Here is a 24,985-nt window from a genome sequence, read left to right as displayed (position 1 = left end):
CTCCTTACGCGTCAACTGTCTCTGGGCGGAAGCCCCTCCCTTTGGAAGACTGGCTGGGAAAGAGCCACCGTTTCCCCGACCCCCTGACTTTGACGGGCTGCCCTCCAAGCCCACCCACGTCTCTTCTCTGTGCAGGCGCAAGATCTCTCTGGCTGCTCTGCTTGCTCTCCCTCCCGCACATGCGCCCCTCTTCCCACAGAGGCAACGGGGGGTTTTAGCCATTTGGGGGGGTTCTGTGGCGCATGCGCAGTTGAGAAGGCAGCCAGAACATCTTGCCTCAGGGAGGGGGTTGGGCGAGTTTTAATAACCGCTGATTTTTAAAAAATTATTCCCTCCGGAGAGAGAGAGAGAAAACGGGGGGGGGGGGATACGCTGTTGTTCTCCTTCCCCACACGTTTGAATGGGGAAGGGCGGAGGTCTCTCTCTCTCTCTCTTTGTGTGTATGTGTGTTTTCGTGTGTGTGTGAGAGAGAGGGCCGTTGGCTGTGCAAAAGACCTGCCCCCCCGGATCCTCCCTCTTCCTCCTAGGGATTCGCCCTCCTGCCTCCCCTTCGCAGCCCTCCATAGGGTGGAGGAAAGAAGGGGCTTTGGAAAGAGGCCGAAAGAGGCTCCTGTCCTTCCACAGGGAGGACAGGAGGAGAGAAGGACCGGATATTAAGGCGACGCAGCCCCTCTGGATCTGCAGGTTTTCCCTCTCCTGGCAGGTCTTTTGCAGAGTGAATGGCTCCGAAGGGTCCCTTCCAGACCAAGGGATCACAAAACGCTTTGCTTTCCAGCAGGGGCAGCCCAGACACCAAGACCCCCCACCCACCCACCCACCCTCGGTTGCCGCCCCTCCAAGGCCCTGTGAAGTTGGCAGTGAGCTCCAAAGGAAGAGCAGTGAGCCCCAAGGGGTTGGAAGACAGCAGGCGAGAAAAGTCCTGAGACCTGAACTCGGCCCGCCCCGGGTGGGCAACCCCAAGACATATAGGACCCTTGGCCCACGGAGGGGGCCCGGAGGTCGAGGAGCCCTTTTAGAGACGCCCCCCCCTGCTTTGGGATCATCGAAGAGACCGAAAATAACGAAGGGTCCCGTGAAAATAGAGAGTCCGGTCCAGCCCTCGGTCCGCTCCATCACACGGGGGGGGGGGGATTGGTGTTTTATTAGAGGTTGATTTTGTTTACCATCCTTAGTGCAGCTCTGGTTTGATTCATTTTGAGGTTTTGTTTTTCACTTTTGAATATTGCCCTTTAATGATGTACCTAAACTGCCTTGGGTCCTTTTTAAGGAGAAAGGCGGGGTAAAAATATTGTAAATAAATAGTGGGAGACTATTGACTTAAGGGAGATGCTCCCTTTTGACTTAAGACAAATACCAAAAGAACAGGAATGTGGCTAAGAACATAATACGTATGTAGAATAAAATTTGCTACTCCTTAGAACAGGAATAAAACTTAATTTCTGCTATATCCAAGTATCACTCCCCCCCCCTTTAAATTCTGACAATAAAAGCGACGCCGAATCTAAATCTGCTCCTCTTGGTTTAGCCCCCCTGGTTCCCAACCTTGGGTTACTCAGGAGTTTTGGACTGCAACTCCCAGAAGCCTTCACCACCTGCTGTGCTGACTGGGGTTTCTGGGAGTTGCAGTTAAAAAACATCCGAGTAACAAAGGTTGGGAACCACTGGTTTAGCCTTTCATGAACAATAGGCAACAGACAGAGGCCAAAGTCTAGATATAGCACGTACAAATAACCCCCCCTATAACAAGAACCACAATTTGAATTACAGATGCTCCCGTGACAACAGAGAGTCCGGTCCACTACATCACGCGGGGCTCTGGCGTTTTCTCGATGTTGATTTCGTTTACCATCCTTAGTGCAGCTTCGGTTTGATTCATTTTAAGGTTTGTAGTCTTGCTGTTTTTCACTTTTAAATGTTGCCTTTTTCTGAGGCACGTAAGCGGTCTTGGTTTTTTTTCATGAGAAAGGCAAGATAAAAATATTTTAAATCGACATTGAGAGACCTATCCTCTTGTATTCTGCTACTTTCATTGCATGTGTGAGAGGGAAGTTATGCCCGCCTGCCTGCCTGCCTGCCTGCTTTTCTTTTCGTCTCGAGAGAGATGGGGATTTAGTCCCGTTCAATAGAAGCACAAGAAAGGCACATCCCGGAAGGAAATGTTTTTGATTTGCTTTATCCGTAAAGCCTCCATTCTCATGTTTTTCTCTTTTATCCTAGGAAAAGGGTGAGACGGAGGTGATTTCTCTCTGCTGTTTTTGGGACCCATTAGAAAGAACCCATATCCCACATCCCTCCCAATGTTTGCAAGGTCAGTGAGATTTCAAGGGGTGGCTTAAGGAGCCTTGCCCCCCCCACTCTCTCCTCTCCGTTTCCCTGGCCCGGCAGGGATTTGGATCCAGGTGTCCTGGTTTCCAGTCTGGTACTCCATCTATGACACCACACGTCTTCTTTGAACATGTGCAGAGTGCTGGTGCTTGAGGGTATTGTTTCCTTGGCATCCGATAAAAGAAGGGCAGCGTCTCCTCCGTCCACCGCTCTCCCCTCCCATTGTCTCCTCTGGGAAGGTATTTCCGCACACCCCTCTCTTCTGTTTTCCTCTTTGCATCCACGCTTTCCTTCTCTTTCGCCTCCATCCTCTTCTCTCCTGTTTACCCAGTAGAAAGGTTTCATGGCTGGGCGATGGTTCAGTCCCCTTCCTGCCTCGTCTCTTTCTATCATCATCCTCTCCCAGATATGCATCCATGCTTTCTCCATCCAGAAACCTTCCCACCCTTCTGTGTGTTTAGTCGTGTCCGACTCTTTGTGACCCCATGGACCAGAGCACGCCAGGCCCTCCTGTCTTCTACTGCCTCCCGGAGTTGTGTCAGGTTCATGTTGGTTGCTTCGCAGACACTGTCCAGCCATCTCATCCTCGGTCGTCCCCTTCTCCTCTTGCCATCACACCTTCCTAACATCAAGGTTTTTTCCAAGGACTCTTTTCTTCTCATGAGATGGCCAAAGTACTGGAGCCTCAGCTTCAGGATCTGTCCTGTCCTTCTAGCAATCGCTTACTCTCTTCACCTCTGCCGTCCTGGCCTCCACTTCTCCCTCTCTCCCTCTCCCTCTCTGCTCCTGGTCCTTCTTATTTCTAGTCTCCTTCCTTTTATCTCCCCTTTACATCCCGCGTCAGGGGGACAACGTTTCCCTTTTTCTCCTTTGTCCCATTTCCCCTCTTTCCTGGCTGGACCCTCCTTGCGGAGACAACGGAACCGCGGATCAGGACTCCACACTGCCTTTGGGTCCAAGACACGTCTCTCGCACTCGTGTCCGTCAGTCCCGATCCCAAACACCAAGCCGATCCTTAACAGTCCCCTCTTCTTACCTTGGTCCGAGCACGGAGTGGCCTGGTTGTTAGATTTGTGCCCAACAAATTATCCTGGTCTGCTTCACCGGGGCCTCAGGTGTCTCGGGTTCTCCCACCTGCGCAGCCGAGGTCCCCGCCAGGGAAAGTAGGCCGTTGAAATCGATGGGACGCATCTCCCTGTTTTCTCAGCAGCAGACTACGGCAGGAGACTTGGGTCCCGGACGAGCCCCCAATTGTGAGAAATGCTCACACCCTTGTTACTTAAATGCAGGAACCAGACAACCACGAAAACAAAGCAGCTCTCCTTTATTCAAAAGCCCTTTTTCAAAAGCGGGTGTCCGAACTGGGTAGGCACACCCATCAATCCAGGCAGGATGATCTTTATCACCTACTCCCGGCCCTTGTTTCCCTCTTGGTCTGGGTGATCCAAGGTGCGCCTAAACTGATCAGAGGAAGTCCCGCCTCTCTTTCCATCTCCCTCTCCTCTCTTTACCTGGACCCCAGACTCTTATTTATTTCTATCCTTATTTGGTGGATATTCCTTTTTCCTAATCTCCCTGAAGTCGTTCTAACTGTAGAATATCTACAGATATATGTGTAAAATATTTATTTATTTATTTATTTATTTATTTATTTATTTATTTATTTATTTATTTATTTATTTATTTATTTATTTATTTATTTATTTATTTATTTATTTAGCTTATATTCTGCCAATCTAGTCTTTGACTACCCTGGGCGGCTCACAACAAGTGGAATACAAACAATTAAAATATAACAACGATTTACAAGAATAAATTGGCCCACCGAGTCAAGTCAGTCTTCCAGTCACAAAGGTCTTCCGTCACCACCGTGTATGTACAGACGATGTCCAATAGGACGATTTATGTCGATCCACAGACCCATAATGCACTTTCTGTAAGCAGACGGACAGCACCTCAGGCACCAAGCCTCCAACACAACACTCCACACCACATCATAGTGTGTAGCATTCGCATCGTTTGAACAACCCCCATCACTGGACACATTGCCTGATATCTTCTGGCTTTGTGTCCAATAAGAGGCATCAGCTCCGTGTGCTGACTCTGTGGCTGCACACCTGTTTTAGGGTGGATTCCTCTTAACAAAAGTTGGTTCGTGTACAAAGAGTAAATTCTAGATTGTGTGTTATAATGTCCTGACAAACCCCCTCCAATTTACTCGTGCATTGAACTCAATCCTGGCTCTTTGACAATTCCTCGTGCCCTTGCACTGGAACTGGTTTTGTTAAAACATTTGCCTCATTTTTCTTCTGTCTAAACAAGACCAATCCCATGAACCTGAATCCAACTCTTCATAAAGAGGGGGGAAGGGGGGCTTTATAAGCCAGAAGCCTGTGCCAGGGTCCTTCCAGGCCAGCATTCCTGCCTTCGGGGGGGGAGTCTTTTTCACCATCTGCCATCCCTCAGGCACTGGGTGAGAGACATTGTGGCTTCATGGCCGCCATGACAACCACGGGCCTGTCTCAATATGTCATCAGCCCAACACATGAGAAGGGCCATGCCTTGGAGCTGGTTTTCTCAACGGGACTGGAAGGTGGTGGTTTGGACGTGGAGAGGCTGGTTGTAACCCCATTGTCATGGTCAGACCACTTCCTGATCAAGTTTAGTCTATTAGCTTCTCCCCTCTGCAAGGGTGGGGGATCTATTAAGATGATCCGCCCCAGAGACTAATGGATCCGGATGGATTCCTGAATGCTCTGGGGGATTATCCGTCTGATATCATTGGCGCTCCTGTCAAAGCTCAGCTCACCCTATGGAATAGGGAGATGACCCGGGCGGTTGACACAATTGCATCCTCTCCCTGCTCACCAAGCCCAGACAGCTCCTTGGTATACTTCTGAACTGCGGGCGATGAAGTAAGAGGGGAGACGGCTGGAGTGCAGATGGAGGAAATCCCACTGTGAGTCTGATTGAACACGACTTAGAGCCCATTATCGGGCCTATTTCATGGCAATACAGCTGGCGAAACAGCAATATTTCTCTAGCCATATTCCTTCATCAGAATGTCATCCAGCAGAGCTGTTTAGGGTGGTCCGGGATGTTCTTCAACCGGGAAATTTGGTGGAGGTCCCAGACTGCTCATCAGCTCGCTGTGATGAGTTTGCTATCCATTTTGAGGAAAAAATCGCTCAGATTCGCAGTGGGTTGGACTCCACAGTTACTGCAGAATCAGAGGATGTGTCCAGTGCACCATGCTTAGGTCAAGTATTAATGAGTTTCAATGGTTGAGACCTGAGGATGTGGACAGGGTGCTTGGATCTGTCCGTTCTACCACCACTCCGCTTGATCCTTGCCCATCTTGACTAATTGGAAGATCTGCCAGAGGGCGTTCACACTTGGGTCCAGGAGGCCGTGAATGCCTCTTTCAGAGAGGGAGTGGTCCCTACCTCCTTGAAAGAGGTGGTAATTCATCCACTCCTTTAAAAACCTAACCTGGACCCAAGGCTGGTGGTCAACTACCGACCAGTGGCAAACCTCCCTTATTTGGGCAAAGTGTTGAAGCGGGTTGTGGCTGGGCAACTCCAGGCGCTGCTGGATGAAACGGATTTTCTGGATCCATTTCAATCAGGTTTCAGGCCAGGTTTTGGTACGAAGACTGCCTTGGTTGCCCTGTACGATGACCTTTGCCGGGAGAGATACAGGGGGAGTGTGACCCTGTTGATACTCCTGGACCTCTCAGCGGCTTTCGACACCATCGACCATGGTGTCCTTCTGGATAGCTACCGACCACTGGCGAACCTACCTTATTGGGCAAAGTGTTGGAGCAAAGTGTTTTATCTTTTTTATTGTATTTTAATTTTTGTAAGCCATCCAGAGACCTTTGGTAGAGTAGCCGGAATATAAGTTAACTCTGTTCCATATTTCCTAGAATTCAATGTCCAAAATTCTTCTTTTGATCATTTGGAAGGCTTGCCCTTGATTTAGTGAGCCCAAGGAGTCACTATCTAAGCTGATCCATTTCAGTTTGTTTAAAAGGGCAGTCGTCCCAAAGGGAGGTTTAGAGTCCAGAAATAGTTGATATAATAAACTAACTGGGTCAGAGGTTTAAAAAAGCTTTAGCCAGAATTGAAATGCTCTCAGCCAAGCCATCATTTCCAAAGAGGAAAATCCAGTCTCTAGACAAAGCACCGAGCAGGAGACACAATTTGTTAGCCCTAGCACTTTACGTAAGGATTGAGATTTCATCCGTTCAATTGACCTATCCATGGCATTTAACCAGATTGGGATGCCATACTAAATTTGTGGGATAATTTTGGGTTTAAAAACCTGTTAAGTCCGCGGAACATAACAATTGCCAGAATTATAATAGAAACGAAGTATTGATTGACCAGTGAACCTAGCTATATTTATAACCATTTTGCGATAGGGAGACCAGGAATGTTTGTAATGGAATAGGATGGCTAGATATTTATCCTCTTTTAAATGTTCTCTTTTGTGCCCATTCAAATTCTATTGAAATTGCTTCCATGACTTTGAGAAAACCAAAATTTTGGGTTCATTATAATTTAGGGATGTGGTGGCACTGTGGGTTAAACCAGTGGTTCTTAATGTGGGCGATAATGCCCCCCAGGGGGCGATTTCATTTTTCAGGGGGGCAGTAGAACGAAAAGGGGCGGTGTGAGAGCGCTGGAGCAGAAGGGGGCGGTAGGGGGGCGCTGGAGCAAGCCAAACCTGTGAAGATGGCTGCAGTCTTTTTACAATGTGCATGAATATATATTTTCCTCCAATCTTAATTTAGTTTCAGAGTTTACATCTTGAAATTTTTAGTTCCTCCATTGCAGTTTGTTTTTATGCCCTTTTTATATTTCTTTTTGCGTCTTAAAATTCACTTGCAACTAAATCATTAAATGTTACTTTTGGGGAGCATTTCATTTTTTTGGAATTGAATTTTGTTTTCAGGGGTCATTGCATTTAAGTGTCTTAAATAAATAAATAAATAAATAAATAAATAAATAAATAAATAAATAAATAAATAAATAAATAAATAAGATATCATCACCACGGGGAGGGGGGGTTATGATAACCACAGAAGCCTCTGTACTGCAGGGTCAGAAGACCAGCAATTGTAAGATCAAATCCACGCGACGGAGCGTCGCTTGTCCCAGCTCCTGCGAACCTAGCAGTTTGAAAGCATGCAAATGCAAGTAGATAAATAGGGACCACCTCGGTGGGAAGGTAACGGCGTTCCGTGCAGTGGTGGGATTCAAATAAATTATGTAACAAACTGAATCCTTTAAGAATGAACCTCATGTGAGTAAAATAGAATTCTTTATTTAATGATAAAAAGACCTCCTGAGTATTTTGTTATGTGCTAGTGTTTGGTAAGGGGAGATTACCAAAAAGGGGGAACTTCCAGTTAATTCTGCCTAACTGGCTGGCACTTCTTGCTGTGCATTTTTGGGAATTCACACAAGTACCACACAACTCTCAACATGGAGAAGATGGATGGATGGATGGAGGGTGGGTGAGTGGATGTGTGTGTGTGTGAGTGAGAGAGACTGACTCAAAACTATGAAAAAAGGAACAGGAGAGGCTTGAATTAAGGTGGGAAAAGGGGTGTCTTCATCTAGCTTGTTTAAATATATGGAGAAAATGGATGGATGGAGGCAGGGTGGGTGGATGGATGTGTGAATGAGAGACTGAGAGAGAGATAGACTGACTCAAAACTGAAAAAAGGGATAGGCAAGGTTTGAATTAAGGTGGGAAAAGGGTGGCTTCAACAAGCTTGTTTAAATATATGGAGAAAATGGATGGATGAAGGGAGGGAGGGTGGACGTGTGTGTGAGAGAGAGACTGACTCAAAGCTATGAAAAAAGGAACAGGCGAGGCTTGAATTAAGGCAGAAAAAAGGGTGTCTTCATCAAGCTTGCTTAAATATATGGAGAAAATGGATGAATGATGGGCGGGTGGACATGTGCGTGTGTCAGAAAGAGAGATATTTGTGCCGATTTAGGGCAGAATTTTCCAATGATGATTCAGATCTAGCAGTAAAATGTTTTTATTTATTTATTTATTTTATTTATTTATTGGACTTATATACCGCCCCATAGCGCTACAAGCACTCTCCGGGCGGTTTACAATTTTTAATTATACAGGCTACACATTGCCCCCCCAGCAAGCTGGGTACTCATTTTACCGACCTCGGAAGGATGGAAGGCTGAGTCAACCTTGAGCCGGCTACCTGGGATTTGAACCCCAGGTCGTGAGCACAGTTTTAGCTGCAGTACAGCGTTTTAACCACTGCGCCACGAGGCTCTTTTTCCATTTGCAGGCCATGAATTAACTCCTGTTGGTATTTTTCTTGTAAAGGAGATAAGGAGGGAGGAAAAGTGTTCTCTATGTTCTTGTTTAGACAGATTAAAATTGTTCCTCAAGCCCTTTTTCCTCGGGAGCCTGTCTTTCGTGCCTTTGATTAATAACTTGCAAGGTCCCTATTCAGGCGCCAATATGTACGATCACGAAATAAGAAAGCTTGGTGATCATCAGATAATTAGGATAGCAAATAGTCTTAGAGAGAGACGTTAAAGAAGTCAGCCACACACAGAAGGATGTCTGCCAGCAGAGTCCTCCTCACAGACCTTTGGATCCAACTCTGCATCCCTTATATGTCCCATAGTCCTTAGAAAAGAAAAATCCAGTAAATATACCATAGTCCTTACAACATTACAAGAGCATAGTCCATATGGAGTATTCCAAGAAAAGGAGTTCATAAAGAATATTCCATAGGTAACAGTCCATAGAAAATAGTCCATGCGCAGTCCTTAGGAAAAATCCCATAAGTTCAAAAGTAATCCAGCAAAGCATAGGAACCAGTCCATGTAGGTAGGCCACCAGCCTGTCTCGAAAGACATTAGGGTGAGTCCCAAAGGGCTGAAGAGTAGGTCACGAATCACTGAAAGGTCGGTCTTGGAAAGACAGCCACACACAGAAGGATGTCTGCCAGCAGAGTCCTCCTCACAGACCTTTGGATCCAACTCTGCATACAGCTCTGGGGCAATGCCCCCAGGAGGACTCTCTTTTATTAAACTTACAAGCTCACAGATAGTTGACAGAGTTCAGATAGGACAAAATTTACATAATGCCTTTAGGATTGGCCCAAAGAAAGGCTTTGAAGTTAGCTCTCTATCACTATGAGAAAGAGGAAGAATGGGTAGTAGCTCCTCCTCTCAAAAGCAGCTGTGACATCATCCAGGAGAGCATTCGCTGCACTGGAGAATCAGCCAACAGCTTATCAACTTTGAGAAGAAGCATTCCCCCACAATAGTTTTCTGCCACTTCTACTTCTTCCTATTTGAGTCCCTGCTGACTGTTTCCAGAACTCCGGAGAAGATCTCCTGGTGATATCTGTGGCTCTAGTAGAATAACATGTATCTGATTTAATTCATTATTCAAGGAGGGCCGTTCGGGCAGTGGAACCTGCCCAAAGTCGTCTGTCGTGAAGACAGATGCAAAAAACTCATTTAATTTCTCTGCAATCTCCAAGTCCCCCTTTACCACCCTTTCCCCTACCTCACTATCCAGACAGACAGCTGCTTCTCTGGCAAGTTTTCTGCTTCTAAAATATTTAAAGAAGCTTTTATTATTCCGCCTTCTATTGCTGGCCATATGCTGGCCACAAAGTCTTTCTTTGCCTTTCGTATTTTGCCAGAGTTTATGTTCCTTTTTATTTTCTTCATTTGGGAAGAATTTCCATTTATGGAAGGACCCCTTCTTTCCCGTTAAAGCCTCGGTAACTTTCCTTGTTAACCATTCTAGCACCTTCTTGGAATTCGTTGATCCCCCTTTTTTTGCAGTACATACTTCCACTGGCCCTCTACTGCTGTTGTTTTAAACAGACTCCATGCCCTCAGGAGATATTTTTTTTATATAAACGTCCCTTTCAGCTTATTCTAACTTGCTTCCTCGTCTGAGGGAAATCCACTCTTCGGAAATCAAGGGTTTTTGTGTCAGATTTGCATGACAGTCTCCCCCCAACATGCAAGGAAAAAGAGATGGCAGTATAGTCAATATTCCCTAGCGACTCAGTGACATTCCCGTCCCCAATCAGCTCCTGAGTACCACATGATGTTAGATCCAGAGTCACCTGTCCTCTGTTGGGCTCCATGAGAAATTGCTCCAAGGCACAGTCGTTTAGCATGTTTAGACACCCGGTCTCTCTTTCTTGACCCGAGCATACATTGGCCCATTCAATGTGAGGAGAATTGAAGTTCATCAGGATTACAATCCTGTCCCTTTTGGACACCTCCCTGATTTCTCTCCGCATCTCAAATTTCCTCCCTCAAGTTTCCCTCCGCTTTTCCCCCTTAGGTTTTTCATCTGGAGGATGATAGCACTCCCTCCCCACTATCACATTGCTCCTTCGGGCTGGCAGTTTGACCCACAGTGATTCTGTGATGGAGTCATAGTCGCCACCCACCTCCCTTCTGCTGGATTCGACCCCTTCTTTGACTAGATGGCCACCCCACCTCTCACACGCCCCTCCCTGTCCCTCCTGTAGAGTTTATCATCTGGGATTGCGGTATCCAGCTGGTTCTCTGAATGGCCACCATATCAATGTTATTCCTAGCCACCAAATTTCCCGGCTGTCTCATCTCTGCTCAGACCTTTTGGGCATTTGCATAAAAGCACCTGCATATACGGGTCCCCCAAGAAGGGCTGCTTGTTTGCTTCTCCTTCCAGCAGACCAACAGTCCCATCCCATCACACTCCCAGTCCTAATTCCTACGCTGCCATCACTTTCTGGTTCTCTACCCTTTCCACCTTCATTCCACAGGGATGAGGAGTCCCAAAATGGACACCACTCGGCTCCTGTCAGCTTTCCCCCGGGATTCAGTTTAAAAGCTGTTCTGCCACTTTTTTAATGTTACGCGCCAGCGGTCTGGTTCCGTCTTCATTCAAGTGAAGCCTGTCCCTGTTATACAAGCCCGGGTGCGAAAAGAATCTGAACCTCTCCACTTGACACCACCGTCTCATTCACGCGTTGAGGCCCCTGAGCTCCGCCTGCCTAGCTGGGCCTGTGCGTTGAACAGGGAGCACTTCCGAGAACGCTAACTTTGAGATACAGCGGTATCTCAGTTTACGTAATTTCTGGTTTACAAACAGAAATTAGTTCGCAGTAATGCCTTGGTTTATGTTTCTTTTTCCCCATTTCTTTCGCTTTGTGAAGGAAGTTTCTCTGCGCCTGGAGGCTTTAGTGCCGCCACCGTCGCTATGGCAATCTGCGTTCCAGTTGATGTATTTTTCGCATGATGTAGTGTTCTGTAGCAGGGGTCCCCAAACTTTCAACTCACAGACTGATTGGGGAAGGTGGGGCACTCCTGCGCATGTGCGCCCACACGCAGGCATGGGTGCAAATGAGCATGAGGGTGCTTGTGCAGGGCACACACGCTCGTGCGCATGTGGAAAGGGGCGGGGGAGCGCATGCATGGCTGCTGGCGCATACACGCACACATGCACAAAGGACCTGTGTGTGGGGAGTGCGGGAGGAGCGCCTCTGCGACCCGGTCCCTCTTAGGCCACGGACCGGCACTGGACCATGGAATGGGGGTTTCGGATTCTATCCTGGAGGACACATTGATTTTGTAAACCGAGATACTACTGTAATATGCAGCATTTAGAATATATAATATTTAATTTCGCTGGGTTCAAATACCTTCTCAATTTCAATGTTTAAATTTTTGCTTTTATTCTCACAGATGTGGTTTATCAAATTCTTCCCTCCCCCCTTTCCATACACATTGGTTTCAGTATCTAACTCTGGAGCCAGAGGTTGGGAGTTCACTTCCCTTCTAGCTCTTCAGTTCTCAGATTCTATTACCTCAATACCTATTGATTGATTGATTGATTGATTGATTGATTGATTGATTGATTGATTGATTGATTGATTGATTGATTGATTGATTGATTGATTGCACTAGACATTGTCTACTCTGGGCAGTTCAGAACAGAGAAAATATAAACATTTTGTGCAAAGGCAAACATGATAAAGGACAAAAATGGGAGAGACCTCACAGAAGCAGAAGACATCAAGAAGAGGTGGCAAGAATACACAGAGGAATTATACCAGAAAGATTTGGATATCCCGGACAACCCAGATAGTGTGGTTGCTAAGCTTGAGCCAGACATCCTGGAGAGTGAAGTCAAGTGGGCCTTAGAAAGCTTGTCTAACAACAAGGCCAGTGGAGGTGGTGGCATTCCAGTCGAACCATTTCAAATCTTAAAAGATGACATTGTTAAGGTGCTACATTCAATATGCCAGCAAGTTTGGAAAACTCAACAGTGGCCAGAGGGCCTCTATAAGATGGCGCCGGTGGTGAGCGGATAGCAATTTCACCGCCACCGCCCGGCTAGCTTTCTTACCTTTTATACTCTTTTTTCCTTATCTTTTTGTTTTTTCTGCTTGTTTTCCTTTTCCGAATTGTCTTTCTCCCCCCTTGTCCCAAAGCACTGGGGGTGAGCTCGGAAAGAGCTCTGAATCCTGGGCTGTGGGCTGTGGGGCTTGAGTAAGAGCAGATGGAGTAAAACAGAGCCGGAGCTTGGAACGCGGGGGTCGTCTGCTGACTGCTCGGCGGAGTTCGGAGGCTCCTTGTTTGATCTGAGAGGCATCTTAGCAGAGGACCCAGTAGCTGGCATCTGGAGACCGGTGAGATCCCCCTGACAGAGTGGGTGGATGGAGTACTGGGATCAGAAGCAGCCAGGAGGGCGCAGGGTCTTTGTGAGAGCTGGAGAGAGCCTGTGAGGTCCCCAGAGCGCCGGAACGTCGGAACGCTGGCACCATGTTGGAAGTTCTTCCTTCAGGTCCCCCTTTCTTCGCCTGCTCTCACTTATCCAGCAAAGATGTTTCCCTAGCCGGCCGTCAAGGGTGGAAAATGGCAGAGACTGAGCTCTTCCTGGACTTTGGTACTTCTGATTCTGTTTAAGCACTTCATAGTGAACTCTGAGCCCACTAGTGAGAACTGTGAGTCCTATCCCTCGAGCGAAAACCATAAATCAGTGCCGCCATTAACACCAATAAGTTTAACATCAAAAAGGACAAAGCTACGTGATGGAGAAAGACAGTTCTGGGTTATATGTGGGGGATAAACATAGTGGAATTGTGTAATTAGATTTTTTTGTTTTGTTGTTACACTGTATTTGGTCTATGTATGTTATGTATGCTATATATACATATTTTTACACTGCATTTGGTTTTTCTTTTTCTTTTGTTATTTAATTTGTTTGTATTAAGTTAATTTTTCCTCTTTTTTCCTTTTTCCTTTTCCTTTCTTCTTTCTCTCTCTTTTCCCCCTCCCTCCCCTCCTTTCCCCCCTCCCCTCTTTGATATGGAATGGAAGGCCTACCCTCCCAGCAAGGGCCCCCCAAACATCTCTGTGATCATGGGTAGAGGGAGATATGGTGTTGGCACTGTCCCTACTTGTGTCAGAAGAACAATGAACAGATGCTTGAAGGCTGTTCATTGTTCTGAGACTGTGACCAACCCCCAGTATTGAGGTAGCCAGACCAGCCAGCCCTCCACTCTACACCTGGTGTTGTTGAATGCCAGGTCTGTATCTAATAAGGCCCAGGTAATTTATGACCTTATCCTGGAGGAGGATGCAGACCTGGCATACATAACCGAAACATGGATTGGCGGAGAGGGGGGTCCCCCCCCAGCACTCATCTGTCCGCCCGGTTATGCTGTCCAACACCAGGGTAGACTGGAGGGGCGGGGGGGGAGTAGCCATTATATACAAAAACAGCTTAGAGGTTGCTAGGCGCTCTGCGATGGGAAAGCCGGGTCTACAGGCACCCTAATAATGGCTCTCCCCCCTCACAGGGAGCAGGGACCTATTTCTCTGGTCCACCCTAAAAGGCTACTGGATCCTGTTGGATTCCAGGATGCTATGAGAGGTGTTAGGGCTGACTTGGCTGGCGCTCCTGTTGAGGCTCTAGTTAAAGGCTGGTTCACTGCTGCACCAGGGCAATAGACACAATTGCACCTAAACACCCTCTCCAGCGCAGAGCTCGGCCAGCGCCCTGGTTTAACCAGGACCTACGAGCGATGAAGCAGATTCGGAGAAGACTGGAGCGCAAGTGGAGGAAGGACCTGACGGATTACAACTGGATAGCTGTTAGGGTCGCCACTAACCTTTACCTGGCTAAGGTAAAGGCTGCAGATCAAACATACTTCACTAACCGGATAAGTGAAGCGTCCAACCAGAAGGCGGAATTATTCCGTATAGTGCGCAACCTATCCGGAATTGGTCTGAGTGATGGGCCTCCCCCTAGTTTTTCACCGGACCAATCTGCAGCATTTTTAAAATCTAAAGTGGAGGCCATTTGCCAGGAGCTCTCTCCTTTTTTGAATGCAGTGAGTCGAGCAGAGATGTCCAGCGCACCGCCTTGCCCGGTGATCCTCAATCGCTTTCAGCCTGTTACACCGGAAACTGTGGACAAGGTGCTTGATCGGTGTCATGCCACCACCTCCTCCCTTGACCCTTGCCCGGCATGGCTGATCAAAGCAGCTAGGCTGATAACAACAGAATGGGCCACAGCGATAATTAACGCCCTCAAGGAGACACTCATTAGGCCCATAAGAAAGAAACCTAATTTGGTGGCGGACGAAATTGGCAATTATAGGCCCGTCGCCAATGTTTCTTTCATTAGCAAAGTGGTGGAGAAGGTGGTGGCCGACCAGCTTCAGGCTCTTTGGGATGAAACAGATGCCCTGGATCCGTTTCAGTCGGGCTTCAGGCTGCGCTACGGTACAAAAACGGCATTGGTCACCCTGCATGATGACCTGCTGAGGGAGGCCAACAGGGGTAAAATATCTCTGTTGGTCCTTCTCGACATCTCGGTGGCCTTTGACACTGTCGACCATGGTATCCTCCTGGGGAGGCTCTCCAAGTTGGAAATTGGCGGCCTGGCACTTGCCTGGCTACGTTCCTTCTTGGGGGACCGCCCCCAGAGAGTACAGCTTGGGGAGTCTCAGCCCCATGGAGTCTCAACTGTGGGGTTCCACAGGGGTTGATTATCTCCCCAATGCTGTTTAATATCTATATGAGGCTGCTGGTTGGGGTCATTAGGGGGTGTGGAGCCTTGTGTCATCAGTATGCTGATGACACCCAGCTCTACATCTCCTTTCCACCTACTGCAGGAGATGCCGTTCTGTCCCTCCAGCGCTGCCTGGAGGCCGTACTGCAATGGATGCAGGAAAACGGACTGAGGCTGAACCCGGACAAGATGGAGGTTCTGAGGGTGGGTGCCCCCACTGTCGGTGGCTTGGGTGACTCTCATTTGGAGGGGTCGCCCTTGCCACAAAGAGTGGGGTCCGCAGCCTGGGAATCCATTTGGACCTGGCGCTCACTATGGAAATTCAGGTGGTGTCGGTGGTCCGTTCTGCCTTTTTCCGTCTTTGGCGGATAGCCCGGCTGCGGCCCTATCTCGATACGGGGGTGCTCACTACCTTGGTTCATGTGCTCGTAATCTCCAGATTAGACCACTGCAATGCGCTCTATGTGGGGCTACCTTTGAGGTTGATGCGGAAACTTCAAGTGGTGCAGAATGCGGCGGCCAGACTCCTTAGTGGAGGGAGAAAATTCCATCACATTTCTCCCATTCTGGCCGTGCTGCACTAGCTGCCCATTCATTTCCGCGCTGACTTCAAAATGTTGATGCTTACATACAAAGCCCTAAACGATTTAGGGCCTCGATATTTGGCGGAACGCCTACTCCCACCAAGTTCTACCCGTGTCACACGTGCGAGTCAGGAGGTGACGCTGAGGAGCCTGATGCCGAGGGAGGCCCGGAAGGAAAAAACAAGAAACCTGGCCTTCTTGGTGGTGGGTCCTCGCCTCTGGAACAACCTACCTCCGGAGATTCGTGTGGCTCCCTAACTGGGTATCTTTAAAAATCAACTAAAAACGTGGATGTTTTGGCAAGCCTTCCCTCCAGTTAATCCCTGATGTTTTCCTTCCCTCTCCTCTCCTACTGTTTGTTTTTTGTCTCGTTGGATTTTGTTTATTGTTCATCACGTAATAATTTTATATCTATATGTGTATTTTATGTGTATTTTATTATGTTGTAAGCCACCTAGAGTGGTCATGACTGATCAGATAGGTGGGGTATGCATTAAATAAATAAATAAATAAATAAATAAATAAATAAATAAATAAATAAATAAATAAATAAATAAATAAAAGATCAGTCTACATCCCAATCCCAAAGAAGGGCAGTGTCAAAGAATGTTCCAACTATTATTTATTTATTTATTTTATATATACCCCGCCTATCTGGTCATTGCGACCACTCTGGGCAAATACCATACAATTGCATTCATTTCACACTGTAGCAAGGTTATGCTCAAAATCCTACAAGGTAGGCTTCAGCAGTATGTGGACTGAGAACTCCCAGAAGTACAAGCTAGATTTTGAAGGGGCAGAGGAACTAGAGATCAAATTGCTAACATGCACTGGATTATGGAGAAAGCCAGAGAGTTCCAGAAAAACATCTACTTCTGCTTCATTGACTATGCAAAAGCCTTTGACTGTGTGGACCACAGCAAACTATGGCAAGTCCTTAAAGAAATGGGAGTGCCTGACCACCTTATCTATCTCCTGAGAAACCTATACATGGGACAAGAAGCAACAGTTAGAACTGGATATGGAACAACTGATTGCTTCAAAATTGGGAAAGGAGTACGACAAGGCTGTATATTGTCCCCCGGCTTATTTAACTTATATGCAGGATTCATCATGCGAAAGGCCGGACTGGAGGAATCTCAAGCTGGAATTCAGATTGCCGAAAGAAATATCAACAACCTCTGATATGCAGATGATACCACTCTGATAGAAGAAAGTGAGGAGGAATTAAAGAACCTAATAATGAGGGTGAAAGAGGAGAGTAGAAAAAATGGTTTGAATCTGAATATCAAAAAAACTAATATAATGGCCACTGGTCCAATCACCTCCTGGCAAATAGAAGGAGAAGAGATGGAGGCAGTGACAGATTTTACTTTCTTGGGCTCCATGATCACTGCAGATGGTGACAGCAGCCACGAAATTAAAAGACAACTGTTTCTTGGGAGGAAAATGATGAGAGAACTATACAGCATCTTAAAAAGCAGAGACATCACCTTGCCAACAAAAATCCATATAGTCAAAGCTATGGTTTTTCCTGTAGTGATGTATAGAAGTGAGAGCTGGACCATAAAGAAAGCAGACCGCCGAAGAATTGATGCCTTTGAATTGTGGTGCTGGAGGAGGCTCTTGAGAGTTGTCTGGACTGCAAGGAGATCAAACCTATCCATTCTGAAGGAAATCAACCCTGAGTGCTCACTGGAAGGACAGATCCTGAAACTGTGGCTCCAATACTTTGGCCATTTCATGAAAAGAGAAGACTCCCTGGAAAAGACACTGATGTTAGGAAAGTGTGAAGGCAGGAAGAGAAGGGGACAACAGAGGACGAGATGGCTGGACAGTGTCACCAAAGTGACCAACATGAATTTGACCCAACTCCGAGAGGCAGTGGAAGACAATAGGGCCTGCCGTGCTCTGGTCCACGGGGTCACGAAGAGTCGGACACGAGTAAACGACTAAGCAACAACAATGATCGAAGTGATTAGGCTTTGGGACTAGATGAATTATAGTATTAAATAGATGAATATGTAAGTGGCACTGACTTCAACATGGGAAATGGCATCCAAGTTACCTCCAGAGCCTCAGTTAAGACACCAACAAACTGAGATCACCCACCATTTTGTTCTTTTGCCACTGACGATATTCCAAAACAATGTTCTTGAAACTGACTAGGATGTCACCTTTTACCACATTGATAGCCTTGCCTGATTTTCTTGACTGCTGGGACTGGAACAAGGAGCTTCAGCAACAGGCGCTAATAAAAACACGGCACCACTCTTGTGAAGAAACAACCACAACGGGGGAGGGAGACATGAGTGTATTCACTAAGAAAAACACACAAATACACACAAAGGGGGTCCAGGTGCCTTGCGTGAGGGGTCCCTCCTGCTCCACCCTGACTTCCCATATCTCTTTCCCCACACAAAAAGCCCCACTAAAGATCCCCCCTCCCCCCAGGAGGAGACGAGGAATGGAGAGGGCCCCCCTGCCTACGTGACGACTGGGGGGTATATTTCTCCCCTTTGGGGAAATATCTTTCTAGGGACACCCCCTTTCTGCTTCATTTCCCCCCAGGGCCATCACCCACCTCCATCTGGATGCTCAAGTGAAGTTCCATTGTAGGCGGTGGGGGCGTAGGAGGGGCCCCAGAGAAATGGGGCTTGGAGGGGGGGATAGGATAGGGGGTTGGCTGGGAGCGAGGGATGCTAGATTCAGGCCCCTTAGTCTGCCCTCTGACCAGGTGGCTTCTGTCCCTTTCCCCCTCCTCCCTCCCGGGCCAGCACTGGAGGGTTAGATCCTGCGGGCCAGTTCCTCTGGTCCCCCCCAAGAAAGGAGATCTCTGCTTCAAAGTTTTCTCCTGGCTGCCAGGAAGAGTCCTTTCCGGGGGTCGGGTCCCAAAGGCCCCCTTCCGGGCCAGCCCGTTTTCCAAAGGCCGGCTCCTCGTTTCCGAAGACGAACCACCTCTCCTGCGGCCTCTGATTTTGGAGGCTCCTCTTGATGGACGGAGGGGGCTTTGGGAAGAATCAGAAGAAGACTCATTCCTCCTATTTATTTATTTATTTATTTATTTATTTATTTATTTATTTATTTATTTATTTATTTATTTATTTATTTATTTATTTATTTATTTATTTATTTATTTATTTATTTATTTATTTATTTATTTATTTACAATATTTGTTAGCCGCACCATTGCCAGTGGCTTCTGGGCGGCGTACAACATTAAAACCTAAAAACATTAAAAACATTTTAAGAAACAGTATAAAATACCATATATTAAAATATTTCTTAAAACAATTAAAACATTAAAAGTAATTAATTAAAATGCTGGGTGAACAGAAAGGTCTTTGCCTGGCGCCGAAAGGCCAAGAGTGTCGGAGCCAGGCGGATCTCTCTAGGGAGGGTGTTCCAAAGTTGGGGGGCAACAACCGAGAAGGCCCTATTCCGACATGCCATCCCCTTCACCTCTTTCAGGGATGGCACCTTCAGAAGGGCCTCCTGGCCTGATCTTAGAGGACGGGCAGGCACATATGGAAGAAGGCGGTCCTTTAGGTAACCAGGTCCTAAGCCGTTTAGGGCTTTATATGTCAAAGTAAGCACTTTGAATTGGGCCCGAGCAGCAACCGGCAGCCAGTGTAAATTTTTCAGAACCGGCGTGATATGAGTCCGTGCGGCGGCACCACTTACCAGCCGCGCAGCCCGGTTCTGTGCCAGTTGCAGTCGTCGGACCGTCTTCAAAGGCTGCCCCACGTATAGCGCATTGCAGTAATCCAGTCTGGTTGTTACCAGTGCATTAAATTTAGTTTAATGTGGTCCTATGCGGGAAAAACTCACCGTTCAGCGAAGTTCCTCCATAGCGCTGCCATTTTCGCACCCTCGGTAAGCGAGGGCAGGGCGCGAAAACACTTGCGGCGGCCGTTTGGGGCACTCGACGATCATTTTGGAACTGCCGATCAGCTGTTGTAAAAACATCGCAATGCGAAGATCAATAAGCGAAATGCTTACCGATCATCGCAATGTGAGGTTTTCCCTACCTAAACATCGCAGTGCGATCGCTTTTGCGATCGCAAAAGCGCCATCGCTATGCGGATTCGTCGTTAAACGGTGCGCTCGTTAGCGAGGCACTACTGTATTATGTGTTGCTTTGCTGAGTTATGTTGTCAGAGTATGGGACCAAATGGAGATGTGATGCTAAAATGGAATGGTTTAAAGTCTTGATAAATAAAGATAAATGTTAATGGATGAAGAGGAAGATAATTTAAACCCTACCAAGGATGAAAGAAGATATCATATTATAATATATAATAATATATATATGATATATGTGAAAGAAGGTATAATATTACAACCCCTTCATAGATTGCTGCCTTGTTTTGGCGAAGAGGCTTGAGTAACTCAGAGAAGCTATGGGCTATGCTGTGCAGGGACACCCAAGACAAAAAGGTCATAGTGGAGAGTTCTGACAAAATGCGATCCACCTGGAGTATAAATTGGCAAGCCACTCCAGTATCTTTGCCAAGAATACCCCATGAACAGAAATAAAAGGCTAAAATATATGATGTTAGAAGATGGGACCCTCAGGTCGGAAGGCGTCTAACATGCTACTGAGGAAGAGCGGAGGACAAGTACAAGTAGCTTCAGAGCTAATGAAGTCATTGGGCCAAAGCAGAAAGGACACTCAGCTGTGGACGTGCCTCGAAGTGAAAGGAAAGTCCGATGCTGCAAAGAAAAATACTGCATAGGAACCTAGAATGTAAGATCTATAAACCTTGGGAAGCTGGAAGTGGTCAAACAGGAGATGACAAAAATAAACATTGACATCCTGGGTGTCAGTGAACTAAAATGGACAGGAATGGGCAAATTCAATTCAGATGATTATCATATCTACTATTGTGAGCAAGAATACCGTAGAAGAAATGGAGTAGCCCTCATAGTCAACAAGAGTGGGAAAAGCTGTAATGGGATATAATGTCAAAAATAATAGAATGATTTCAATACGAATCCAAGGCAGACCTTTCAACATCCAGGTTATGCACCAACCACTAATGCTGAGGAGACTGAAATTTTATGAAGACTTACAAGACCTTCTAGTGTAGATCTTGAACAGAAGATGGGTTATGTAGTGATGAACAAAGTGAAATGGATTCCATTTTGGTTCTCTGCATAGATGATTTCTGCAGTGCTGACAAAGTATTTTTCTAGTAGGAAGGGCGAATGTTTTTCTGTAGGCCTGAGAAGAACATTCCAAGATAAGATGGATGGACTTTGTTGTGGCGTATTGCAGATGGCTAAACCCAAACAACACCTGTTACCCATGGGAAAGGAATGGAGCAGGGAAGACAGAAGATAAAGAGGGATTGTTTACCAGACATCGTGCCATGATTGGATGACATCATGAGAAGTGGAAGATAAGGGATGTGCCAGCTAAGCTTGAAAAAGGAACTTTTGCCTATGGACGTGGAGGATGATTATGAGAGTTAGTTAGTTAACACGGAGTTAGTTAGCACAATGATTATTAGATTTTTGATTGGTAGGATATGGATTATTAGAATAGGATGTTTTACAGGATAATGATGGACAATGGACATTTATACTTACTTGGACTATTTTCTCCCCTTCATGGATTGCTGCCTTGTCGTGGCGAAGGGGCTTGAGGAACTCAGAGAAGCTATGGGCTATGCCGTGCAGGGACACCCAAGACGGACAGGTCATAGTGGAGAGTTCCAACTAAGCGCAATCCACCTGGAGTAGGAACTGGCAATGCCACTCCAGTATCATTGCCAAGAATGCCCCATGATCAGAAACAAAAGGCTAAAAGATATGACGCTGGAAGATGGGCCCCTCAGGTCGGAAGGCGTCCAACATGCTACTGAGGAAGAGCGGAGGACAAGTACAACTAGCTCCAGAGGTAATGAAGTGGTTGGGCCAAAGCCGAAAGGATGCTCAGCTGAGGACGTGCCTGGAAGTGAAAGGAAAGTCCAATGCTGCAAAGAAAAATACTGCATAGGAACATGGAATGTAAGAACTATGAACCTTGGTAAGCTGGAGGTGGTCAAACAGGAATGGAGTGGCCCTCATAGTCAACAAAAGAGTGTGAAAAGCTGTAATGGGATACAATCTCAAAAATGATAGAATGATGGCAATACGAATCCAAGGCAGAGCTTTCAACATCACAATAATCCAAAGTTTATGCACCAACCAGCATTGCCGAGGAGACTGAAATTGAACAATTTTATAAAGATTTACAACACCTTCTAGAACTGACACCAAAGAAAGATGTTCTTCTCATCCTAGGGGACTGGAATGCTAAAGTAGGGAGCCAAGAGATAAAAGGAACAACAGGGAAGTTTGACCTTGGAGTTCAAAACGAAGCAGGGCAAAGGCTAATAGAGTTTTGTCAAGAGAACAAGCTGTTCATCACAAACACCCTTTTCCAACAACACAAGAGGCTACTCTACGGATGGACATCACTAGGTGGGCAATACCGAAATCAGATGAAGAGAGTAAGGTATTGCGAGATGGGTGGGAATGTTTCTGGATGGAGAACCCATGGATTCCTATCTGGGAGAGGTTGATGATACCAAGAGAAGAGGCAGAAAAGGGAAGGAACCCTCGCTCAGCCAGCAAAGGAGGATGGAGCCGAAAGATAAGGGAAGAGTGGACACAAATAGAAAGAGGAGAAAAGAGAGAATGTGAAACGGAAGAACCTTCCCCCATGTGGGGGTGTGGAATCGCCTTCCCAGAGGAGACTATGGGAGGGGGAGAGTCCGGTGTTAGCCTCAAGGGAAGCCCCACAGAAAGAGGATTACAGTAGTCTATTCTTGAGACTCTCTGTGCATGGACAAATCTGGAGAGTGCACAAAATCCCCCAGCCTGGCTTGTCTGTTAAGGGGAAACAAGAAAGGAGGCTTGAAGGGGAACCTCCCCCCACACCCCCCCCCATATCTGGATGATGGAGGTTTGCCTCTTATCAAGAGGACCTGCCCTTGGCAAGTATGGGGTTGGGGTGAGCAGGATTGAGATTTTTTTTAAAATAAAAACCTAAATACAATGCAAAAAACCCCTCCAAAACTATACCTTCAAACACCACTGCTCTGCACACATTCAGAGAGGTGTAGCGGATGGAGTACCAGACTGGGAACCAGAAGACCTGGATTCAAATCCCTGCTGGGCCAGGGAAACTGAGAGGAGAGAGAGTGTGTGTGTGGCAAGGGGGGGGGAGGCTACTTCAGCCACCTCTTGAAATCTCACTGACCTTGCAAATGCTGGAGGGATCTGGGATTTAGTTCTTTGTTTTTGGTCCCAAAATAAAGCAAAGAGACATCAACTCAGTTTCGACCCTTCCTAGGAGAAAAGAAAAACAGAAAAGATCAGCTGGGAGGATTTTATGCATAAAGCAAATTTTAAAAAAAATCTTTCCTTGCGGGAGGTGCCTTCCTCCTGCTCCTATCGAATGTGGCTCCCTCCCCTCTTTCTCACATCGATGGAGGGTCAAGAGATGAGGAGGCGGAACGAGAAGTTCCGGTGGGGGGGACGCCCTTCCCTTCCCTCCCAACCAAGCGCCCCTGAGAAGAGGAGGGAGGGAGGGAGGAGAGAGAATATTCCTGAGAATATTTTTTTTTAAATCCAAAGCAGCAGCAGCAAATCTCACACTAGATTCCACACACACATACAGTGGACCCTTGACTTACAGACGGCTTGACTTACAGACTTTTTGAGTTACAGACTTCTCTGGCCGCAAAATTTAGGTTTGACTTGCAGCCTGAGAATTGACTTACAGAGCAGAAAAAAACCAAAATGGAACAAAAACGGCCTGTTACGGGATTAATCGGTTTTCAATGCACTGTAGGTCAATGGAGACTTGACTTACAGACTTTTTGACTTGAGAACCGCCTTCCAATACGGATTAAGTTCTCAAGTCAAGCCCCCACTGTACACACTTTTTTTCCTAGTGTAGGAAACGGGCAGTCCCCCCCCCCGGGGCTCTCCTGCCTCCATTGCTGTGGGTGGGAAGAGCACCGTGTGTGTGTGTGTGTGTGTGTGTGTGTGTGTGTGTGTGTGTGTGTGTGTATGTGTGTGTGTGTGTGTGTGTGTGTGTGTGTGTGTGTGTATGTGTGTGTGTGTGTGTGTGTGTGTGTGTGTGTGTGTGTGTGTGTGTGTGTGTGTGTGTGTGTGTGTGTGTGTGTGTGTGTGTGTGTGTGTGTGTGTGTGTGTGTGTGTGTGTGTCAAGGCCTGTTTCGCGTTCCAGGAACTTCCCTCCCTTGCAGGGGCTTCAGCAGCCGCCTTTGGCTGCCAGATGGGGCGGCATAGAAGATGAAATATCATCATCCTCATCAAACTCATCCCTCCCTCCCAGCTGACCCCCGTATCTTCTCCCACCTCCAAGCCCCATTTCTCTGGACACCCTCCTCAGTCTCCCTCTTCTCCCCCCCCCCACAAAAAAGGCCTCCAATTCCCACTTGGGGCTTTTCAGGAAATCCCCCCCCCCCGAAGCTTTCCAACAAAAGGGGTTTCCTGGCGGCGGCGGGGGGGGGAGGTTCCCGCTCAGACCTCGGCTGGAAAAAGGTCTTTTTTTGGGGGGGGAGAAAGAACCGCAACCACAACCGGGGGGGGGAAGAGGCGAGGCTGAGCGAGAAACACAAACACACACAAAGGGCCCCCCCCGGAGATTTCTCCCCCTCCCCCCCCCAGGAAGGGAAGAGGAACGGAAAAGGCCCCTCCTGGGGGGGAGGGAGCGAGTGGGAACCTCTTTCTAGGCCCCCCCAATCCCACCCCACTGCTCTCTCTCCCCCCTCCCTCTCTCTTCTCCCCCGCCCAAAAAAGGCCCCCAAATCCCCCCCACCTCCATTTCGATCCTTGGGTGGGGGGGGAAAGAGGCCGGAAGAAACAACGAGAGAGGAAAAAAAGAGGGAAGGGCGGGGGCACGGCCTCCACTTCCGGTTCTGGGGAACGCAGCGCCGGAAGCACCCCCTCCACCCACTCCT

General features: G+C 47.3%; 1 protein-coding gene and 1 long non-coding RNA gene across 2 annotated transcripts in view; one reads left to right on the top strand and one right to left on the bottom strand.

Moving 5' to 3' along the window:
* Positions 1 to 447: 447 nt before the first annotated feature.
* The window catches only part of LOC144587218 (uncharacterized), a 31,886-nt gene continuing 7,348 nt past the window's right edge, over positions 448 to 24,985 (top strand). Inside the window, exons 1-2 of the mRNA XM_078387070.1 lie at positions 448 to 1,882; positions 2,218 to 2,564. The gene's annotated coding sequence lies outside the window, so the exon portion shown is untranslated. The remainder of the gene's footprint in view (positions 1,883 to 2,217; positions 2,565 to 24,985) is intronic.
* LOC144587325 (uncharacterized) lies at positions 1,837 to 24,760 on the bottom strand. The gene is made up of 2 exons (XR_013542484.1): positions 23,257 to 24,760; positions 1,837 to 2,644 (listed from the first exon to the last, which is right to left on the bottom strand). It is a non-coding gene; the product is annotated as an uncharacterized LOC144587325 (long non-coding RNA).

This window comes from Pogona vitticeps, chromosome 2, assembly GCF_051106095.1.
Source record: "Pogona vitticeps strain Pit_001003342236 chromosome 2, PviZW2.1, whole genome shotgun sequence".
NCBI classification, from domain to species: Eukaryota; Metazoa; Chordata; class Lepidosauria; order Squamata; family Agamidae; genus Pogona; species Pogona vitticeps.
The sequence above is the reverse complement of the archived record's forward strand: the minus strand, read 5'-3'. Positions and strand labels throughout refer to the sequence as shown.